Raw genomic sequence first — 7864 nt, 5'->3', positions numbered from 1 at the left:
GGTATTTTCTGCTTTGGGGGCTGGTAATCTTAAAAACAGAAGTCAAGGTATTTTAAACAACAAAAAAATTTTTTTGTTGTAATAACGGAAACATGCAGGAGTCTATTCCTGGGTATGTCTCCATTCAAGCGCTCAAATGCTGTCTTCAAACACTACAGCTTTCTCTTTGTGCCTCTCGGCTTCATGCTCCTCAGGCAGGTATTATTCTCAGGTCAGCTCTCTCCACAGAGTAGCTAAAATGGCCACAGCCAACAGCCAGCTCAGGTAGTTTTAATAATTCACAATTTGAGAGAAAAAGAGCTTTTTTATTTTTATTTTTATTTTTCCCAGTACCAAGGTTGAGCAGCCCAGCTCATGCTCATTTCTGAACCAATCATGATGGCCAGTGACACAGTACCGTAATTAGTCCAGATTGAGTTCTGTGCCCACCTGGTGGGTGGCTCAGCTGCCCCTCAGTCACACAGATAAATAAGGTTTCTATTGACTGAGGAAGGAATGAATCCTCAAAGGAAGGGGTGCTTGGTCAGATTATAATCACATCTCCTGAAGTCAAATTTCTACCACAAGGATATTTCAATCGCAGATAGGTAATTTTGAAAAAGGATTGTACTTAAATTGTGAGTCAGAAGCATGTAACAGTGTCCTTTAAGGCTTCACAATCACTAGGAAATGTCACCCTATTTTAAAACTATCTTGCTTTTTCTTAAAGTTAATACTTCTATGAAACAAACCAATGAGAACCAGTGGTGTGCTGTTAACTAGGTCACTGGGAAAAAAATGAAAGGCTTGATTTGTACTTTTTCTTGTGTCTATGATGTAAATGTTCCCTGCATGGCTCCCACTGGAGACTTATTAATAGTGATATGTGTAGTAGATACAATGGAGGTATGGTTAAGAATCAGCAGTCTGGGGGCTGGAAAGATGGTTCAGTGGTTGAGAGTACTTTGCTGATCTTGCAGAAGACCCAGGTTCAGTTCCCAGCACCCACATGGCAGCTAACAACCGTCCATAACTATAGTTCCAGGGAATCTAATACCCTCTTCTGGCCTCCACAGGCATTCCACAACACATATGCACTTGCATGCATGAAGGCAAAACTCATACACAGAAAATAAAAATAAATTTAAAAATATTTAAGGAAATCTCTCTGTAGTCATTGAGCAGAGGCAAAACCGGTATCAGTAGCTAGCGGATTTTCTCCCATTCTGTATGCTGTCTCTTCACTCAATTGACCATTTCATTGGCTGTACAGAAACTTAAAAAAAATCAGCAGGCTAAGTACCAGGTGTGGTGGCACATGCCTTTAATCCCAGCACTTGGGAGGCAGCTCTGATAGCTCAAGGCCAGCCTTGTCTACATAGACAATTCTAGGTCAGTCAGGGCTGCATAGAGAGACCCGTGTCTCAAAAAAAAGGGGGGAGGGTTATGGGGCTGGCAAGATAGTTCAGCAGTTAAGAGAGCTGGCTGTTCTTGGTTCAGTTCCCAGAACTCACATTGCAGCTCACAACACCCACATGGCAGCTCACAACTGTCTGTAACTCCAGTTCAAGAGGATCTGATGCCCTCTTCCAGCCTCTGTGAGCATTGCATGCATTGGTGTACTTAGATATATGAAGGAAAAACATTCATACACATAAAGATAAATAAATTTAAAAAATTTCTTTTTGTCTTTTTGAGACGGTCTGCCTGTAGCCCCAGCTAGCCTGGAACTCACTATGTAGACCAGGTTGGCCTTGAACTCACAGAGATCTGCCTGCCTCTGCCTCCAGAAAGCTGGGATTAAAGGCGCCACCATGCCTGGCAAATATTTTTAAATTTAAATATTTAAATGAATAGATTAAATAAATAAGGGGCTGAACAGTTAGCTCAGTGATTAAGAGTACTGGCTGCTCTTGCAGAGGACCTGGGTTTGTTAGCACCCACATGGCAGGTAACAACCATCCATAACTCCAGTTCCAGGAGATCTGATGCCCTCTTTTGACTTCTGTGAGTATTGCATGATATGGGTGCACTTACATACATGCAGGCAATACACTCATACACATAAAATGAAAATAATAAATAAATAAATAAGGCTGGGGAGCTGGTTCAGGGGGTAAAGTGCTTACCACACAAGCATGAAGACTGGGGTTCAGTTGCCCAGAACCCACATAAAAGCCAGATAGGCATGGTGGCTTCCAGTAATTCCAGGACAGGGAACAGAGGCAGGGATTCTGAGAACAAGCTGACTAGTGGTTGTTGGATGCCATGTGGGTGCTGGGAACTGAATCCAGGTCCTCTGGAAGAACCAGTGCTCTAACCACCGAGCAATCTCTCCAATCTTTTTATTTCTTTTAAGAGAAGCTCTTCCAGTTGTTTCCTACGACGAGAGTACGGCAGGCAATTTTTGGAAAAATTAGGTTCAGTGCTGTGTGTGTGCGTGCATGTGGGAGGTACATATGACATATATAGAGGTCAGAGGACAACTTTGTGGAGTCAGTTCTCTCTTTCCATCTTTACATGGCTTCCTGGGGATCGAACTTGGGTCACCCGGTTTGCATGGCAAGCTCCTTTACCTGCTGAGTCATCTCACTGGTCTCATTTTGAAAAATTTTAAAGTATGATACTATGTTTATTCTGTTCTTTACAAAACTGATTATTTGGCTGGCTATAACTTCTTAGGTGGAAAACAATTTCCCCAGAATTTTGAACACATCAATTCATCATCTTCTGACTGATTCTCACTCTTCAAACACGACTAGAATTGCCAGTGTGATCCTGGAGAAACAACTTGTTTTAACTTTAAATGAATTACCTAATCCATATGTGAGCTGCCTCTGCTTTTGTCTTGCGCCAACCTTTGAATAAGCACTCAGAATTTCTTTACATGTTCTCTCTAAAGAGAAACCACAATATAAAGCTTTCATGTTTCTTGTGGAATCTGGCTTGATTTCTGAGGGAACCAGGTGGCAGGTCATACTGCCCAGTATCTGACATAAAAGTTAATTCCTCACTGGACCTTTCTCTTCACTCTCACCCTTTCTTGCATTGGTTGCTACTGTTTTATGTATAAAAATAAGGGTAAAATTGCATAAAAAATCCACTTGTAGCTGGGCAAGGTGACACACACCTGTTATCCCTAGTGCTTGGGAGACTGAGGCAGGAGGATTGAAATTTTGAGGCCATAGTGAGATCTCGTCTTAAAACGACAATGCCACAGATTCATTGTGTGTGGAATTGTGTGCCACAGTGTGGGTGTGGAGGCCAGAAGACAACCTGCAGGAGTTGGTTCTGTCTTTCCTGAGGTGCACCCTGGGGGTTGAATTCAGTTCATCAGGCCGGGTGGCCTTTTCCTACTCCAGCCCTATTTTCAATCTTAAAAGGGAATTTCAAACTATTTCCCAAAGTGATGCTACCATTATGAATTCCCACAAACAATAAGAGCTAAAACTGTCTCTTTTTTTGATCTTTAAAATATTCTAGCCATTACAATAGAGATGGTATCTCACAGTGGTGAGAAAATTGCATTTTCAGATGACTAATGATTTGAAAATCTTTTCATCTGTTTATCTGCTTTCATGTGTCTTCTTTAGAGTATTGTTGCTTAAATCCTCTGTATATTTAAAAAAATGTGTCATTTTCTTCTAACTGAGTTTGGAGAGTTCTTTACATACTCTGGATACAAGTTCTTTGCTACATTTTTATTTGGAAGTATTTTCTTTTAGCCTATGCTTTATTTTCATTCTTTTACCAGTGCCTTTCAGAGACCAGGAAATCTTAATATTAAATCCAATTTATCAGTCTTCTTTTCATGGATTTTATTTTGGATATTTTTTTCTAAGAAATCTTTGCCTAATCTAAAGTCCTAAGGTTTTCTGTTTTCTTCCAACGTCTTAAAGTTTTCAGTATTTTGGGTATTTTTTTCTAAGAAATCTTTGCCTAAAGTCCTAAGATTTTCTGTTTTTCTTCCAATGTCTTAAAGTTTTCAGTTTTATAGTTAGGACTATGTTCTTTTTTTTAATTTAATTTTTTAAAAAAATTTTATGTGTATGCGTGTATTGCCTACATGTAGGTAAGTGCACCCATGACGTGCACTGCCCGTGGAGGTCGGAAGAGGCTGTTGGATCCCCTGGGACTGGAGTTACAGACAGTTGCTAGCTGCCATGTGGGTGCTGGGATTCAAACCCGGGTCTTCTGCAAAAACAACCAGTGTTCTTAACCACTGAGCCATCTCTCCAGCTCCAGGACTATGATCTATTTTGAGTTAATCTTTATATGTGGTAGAGGGAATGAATTGAAGTATTGTTTTTTTCTTCTTCTTCGTTTGGTCTGGTACCATTTGCTGAAAAAATGATCTTTTCTCTATTGAACTGTCTTTGTTAAAAAACAAACAAACAACAACAAAAAAAAAACGGGTTCCCCGGGAGCCTCTGGGTCTCGCCCACACACTTCTGCTTCCAGTTCATTCCAGAAGTTGGTTTGTGAGGAGGCGTGTCTATTCTTGTAGTCTTTGTGATTCATACCATGGCTTATAGCAGCCAGGGCCAGAAGGTGCAGAAGGTGATGGTGCAGCCCATCACCCTCATCTTCAGGTACTTACAAAATAGATCTCAGATTCAGGTGTGGCTGTACGAGCAAGTGAATATGCGGATAAAGGGTTGTATTATTGGCTTTGATGAGTAACAAACCTCATATTAGGTGATGCAGAAGAGATTCATTCTAAAACAAAGTCAAGAAAACAACTGCATGGGATCATGCCAAAAGGAGATAATATTGCTCTGCTATAAAGTGTGTCCAATTAGAAATTCTTAATATTAAATCCAATATTAATATCAAGGAAGTGAAAAGTTGAGAAGGCAGTACTGTGTTCTTTTTACTTATTTATTTTTTCAATTTATTTTTTATTTTTGTTATTTTTATGTGTATGTGTATATTACCTACGTGTAGGTAAGTGCACCCATGTTGTGCAATGCCCGTGGAGGACAGAAGAGGCTGTCTGATCCCCTGGGACTGGAGTTATGGACAGTTGTTAGCTGCCATGTGGGTGCTGGGATTCAAACCCGGGTCTTCTGCAAGAACAACCAGTGTTCTTAACCACTGAGCCATCTCTCCAGGCCCAGTTTGTTCCTTTTTAAAGGTGTCTTCTATGTCTTCTGGAGCATAGACTGCAACGTTTATTCATATTGTTCATGACCCATATGTTATTATCGGGTGACAATAAATGCTGTTTGTTAAAAACTAACACAAAAACAATTCACTGCATATGTGTAGATCCATCTCTGGATCCTATTCTCTTCCATTAATCTAAACTCTAATACCATATTCTCCTGATATTTCATGGTTTGTTATTTTGTTTTGAGACAGGGGCTCACTATGTAACCCCACCTGGACTTGAACTCACTGTGTAGACCATGCTGATCTGAAACTCACAGAGACCTTCCTGCCTCTGCCTCCTGAGTGCTGGGATCAAAGGGTGCGCCACCATACACAGCTGATACTTCAGTTTTATAGTAAGGCTGGAAACCAGGTGGTATGACTCCTCCAACTTTGTTGTTGTTGTTGCTATTCGTTTTTCGAGACAGGATCTTGTGTAACACAGGCCGTCTTCGATCTCCTGATGTAGCTGAGGATAACCTCAAACTCTGGATCTTCTTTCCTCTACCTGCCAAGGACTGGCATTATAGTCATGTACCACTTCCGACTTAAATTTTAAAATTATTTATGTATTTTTGTGTACATGTGTATATATGGGATGTGTGTATGTGTTCAAGTGTGATGATGCATGTGTATCCTGGCATACCAGTGGAAGTCAGAGGCAACCTGGGGTGTTGGTCCTTGCCTTTTACCTTGTTTTGAGACATTTCACCTTGTTTTGCTAAGATTACAGACATCTGCCACCACACGGGGCTTTTGCATGAGTTTTAGGGTTCCAAACTCAGGTCATCAGAGCAAGTGCTGTTACCCGTGGAGCCATCTCCTGGCCCTGGTCCCCAACTTTTGGTCCTGGCCCTAACTTTGGTCTTGGTTATTTTAGTTCCTTGGCTTTTCCATATGCATTTTAGTATAACCTAATTTTACAGAAATCCTGCCCAGATGTTGATTGTAAAGGCACTGACCATGCAGTCACCTGGGGAGAACTGACATCTTGTTATTCAGTTCCCAGCCCATGAACAGGCGCTCTCTTTTCTTCCATTCAGGGTGCCTTTCATCTCTTCCATCAGTCTCTCACAGTTGTCAGCATTTAATCATGCACACTTTGGAAGATTTAACCTTAGGTTTCCATGTTTGGTGGAGCTGTAAATGCTACTTTCAATTTCATCTTTCCTTTCTATTCATGGCTTGTATATAAAAATGAGGGCAATTTCAAAAATATTGACTTTGTATACAGTGACCTTACTGAACTCTTATTCCTTTTCTGTGTCTAGATGAACATGTGATTTTTTTTCTTTTTCAATTTGTTGATATGGTAAACTATATTTATTGATTTTCAAGTCTTGTACCAACCTTGTATGCCCAAAATAAGCCTGACTCAACCATGAACCATTATTATTTTTTTATTATCATTGTTTTGTTATAAAAGGTTCATTTTATTTTAAATTATGTGTTTGTGTGTGTGCATGAGGAGGCACGTGCATGTGAGTGTGGATGCCCTCAGAGCTCAGCAGAGGGTGTCAGAATCCCTGGAGCTGAAATTATAGGAGGTTGTGAGTTGCATGATGTAGGTATTGGGAACCAAATTCAGATCCTCTGGAAGAGCAACAAGAGCTCTTAGCCAATGACCCATCTCTCTAACCCTTGTGAATTATTCAATTATTTAACATTTATTTATTTGAGACAGTCATGCTATGTAGCCCAGGCTGGCCTGGCCTTGACCTCACTATCTCTCAATCTCTCATGCGCTAGGACTACAACAGCACAGCTGATCTGAATTCTGTTTATAATTGTTCTGTGTTTGTTTGGTGCCCCTTTTTTCCTCTCCCCTACATGACACTTGCTTATTTTGCTATTTCTTAGTTTCAATGCTTTGAGATCTCTGCTTTTCTCTCATCTGCATGTAAGGAAGTTAGCTTTGTTCTGGTTCCTCAAAGCATGAATACTGACACTTTTCCCACTTCTCAGCAGTGTAAGGACTCCCCCACACCAGAACAGGCCTGCTTGGAATGGAAATGGTAGGAAGGAATTTTTCGTTCATTTAGAGGTCTTATTATGAATTATTTATCCATTTTTATTGGATAGTTATCTGATGCTTATTTATTTATAAGAGCTCTTTATTAAATCAAATTTCTATGGCGTATCAACATAATGTAGCTTTCCTGTGGCCTGAACTGATTCAGAAATACAGTGTAGAAGAAGATTTGGGAATGAAGTTAGCAGAAATTCTCACATTTTTCAAATACATGTTCTTTGTTGTTGTTTGTTTGAGACGGAGTCTTGCTTTTTAAAAATTTGTATTTTTATTATTTGTATTTTATTTGTATATTATTGTGTGTATGATGTGTGATTGTAGGCATACATGCCACAGCACACCTGTAGTGGTCAGAGGACAACTTTGTGGGGTCAGTTCTCTCCTTCCACATTTACCTGGGTTCTGGGGATTGAATTCAGGTCATCAGGTTTCTACAACAAGCACTTTAACCTGCTGAGCCATTTTACTGGCCTGTGGGGTCTCTCTTTATAACTTAAACTGGCCTAAGGCTGGGCATGGTGATGCATGCCTTTGATCCCAGCACTTGAGAGGCAGAGGCAGGCGGATCTCTGTGAGTTTGAGGCCAGCCTGGTCTACACAGTGAGTTCCAGGCCAGCTGGGGCTACAGGGAGACCCTGTGTCAAAAATACCAAAATAATAATAATAATAATAATAATAATAATAATAATAATAATAAAC

At 40.2% G+C, this 7864-nt stretch overlaps 1 pseudogene; it reads left to right on the top strand.

Annotated features, from left to right (window-relative positions):
- Positions 1–4503: 4503 nt before the first annotated feature.
- Positions 4504–4781, top strand: LOC108491536 (annotated as a pseudogene).
- The last annotated feature ends 3083 nt before the right edge of the window (positions 4782–7864 follow it).

Source organism: Nannospalax galili, unplaced genomic scaffold (genome assembly GCF_000622305.1).
Source record: "Nannospalax galili isolate Female #2095 unplaced genomic scaffold, S.galili_v1.0 scaffold263, whole genome shotgun sequence".
Taxonomy (NCBI): Eukaryota; Metazoa; Chordata; class Mammalia; order Rodentia; family Spalacidae; genus Nannospalax; species Nannospalax galili.
Note: the sequence above shows the minus strand (reverse complement) of the source record. Positions and strands in the feature narration are given on the sequence as shown.